This window comes from Triticum dicoccoides, chromosome 4B (assembly GCF_002162155.2).
Source record: "Triticum dicoccoides isolate Atlit2015 ecotype Zavitan chromosome 4B, WEW_v2.0, whole genome shotgun sequence".
Classification (NCBI taxonomy): Eukaryota; Viridiplantae; Streptophyta; class Magnoliopsida; order Poales; family Poaceae; genus Triticum; species Triticum dicoccoides.
Window position 1 is genome coordinate 501,879,388 of NC_041387.1, and position 1,353 is coordinate 501,880,740.

General features: G+C 54.1%; 1 pseudogene; it reads right to left on the reverse strand.

The window, feature by feature from the left end:
- Positions 1 to 594: 594 nt before the first annotated feature.
- Positions 595 to 733, reverse strand: LOC119296525 (annotated as a pseudogene).
- Positions 734 to 1,353: the final 620 nt, after the last annotated feature.

Genomic DNA, 1,353 nt, shown 5'->3' on the forward strand with positions numbered 1-1,353 from the left:
GAAAGAAGATTCATGGAGGCTTTAGGGACATGCAAAATTTTTCTAAGATGAAGTTTTCAGTGAGGGGTTATAATAGTTGAGTGACCAATATGACGGATTCTCATACCTTCTCCATTTGCAGCATGGATTTGGTCGGGGTCGTGGTACTTCTCCCTCATGGTCACTTTCTCCAGTTCACTCGTGATGTGGCTGGTAGCACCACTGCCCATGTACCAGTTTGTATCGATGCCATACGATCCTTCAGCACCGCCGGGTACTTTCTTGTCTTGAGATGAGTCATTGTCATCGTCAAAACGGTACCGTCTTTCCTTCGTCGAGTGCCCCAGCTTGTCACAGATTTGACACTTGACAGCATCACGGCGAGACTTGGCGGAGGAGTTGGTGCGGCGACCTTAGTGTTGTTGTAGGAGGGCCGACCACCGCCGTTGTCGTTGCTGTTGTTGTTGCCGCGAGGATTGCCGCTGTTGTTTTGCCCCTTGCGCAGTGGGCCATGGTAGCAGGAGGAGCCACCACTGCCACCTCCGCAACCGCGTGAAGCGCCGTTGGCCGAAAACTTGAAGCCGTTGTCGTTGTCGCGGTAGAGCGCCACCCTCTGGTCGAAGTTGCTCAGCTGAGCAAAGAGTTCATCGAGCGTGACCGGGATGGTGCGAGCATCCAACGTTGAGACTAGCGGCTGGTACTCCATGTCAAGCCCCACGAGAATGTGGGAGATCAGTTGATCATCCTCCAGGGGCTTTCCCGCTGCCGCCAGCTCGTTCGCCAGCAAGCGCATCTGAGCAAAGTATGCCGCCACGGACTGCTGCCCCTTCTGCGCATTAGCAAGTGCTATGTGTATGTTGTTGGTGCGGTAGATCGAAGTCGAGGAGAACATGTACACGAGCGCCGTCCAGAGATTGTGCGCATGGGTGATGGCAGTAACCTGCACAAGCACTTCCTTCGACAGGTTATTCAGCAGATACCCTAATACCTGCTGATCTTCCCTGACCCACATTGGATGCAGGGGGTTGGGCGATGACTCCTCCTTCCCATCCGCCAGCTTGGTGATGACGGTCGAGGCAGGTTCCTTCATGGATCCATCGACGTAGCCAAAGAACCCTGTGCTTTGGAGTTGCGGCGTGATCTGTGCACGCCAGAGCACGTAGTTCGTGCGCATGAGCTTCTCGGTGATCGGGCCGGTGAGGGTGACCTGAGGAAAGCTCGAGGAGGACATGGCGGCTCGATGGTGGAGATTGGAAACTAGATGTTATGGAAGAGGATAGTTCTGTATACCATGTGGAGAGTTTAGGAAAAATGTCGTACCCTACCGAGGGCGACGGGTGCGTGTTTATATAGCCAGGCGCTTAACTCTGGTAT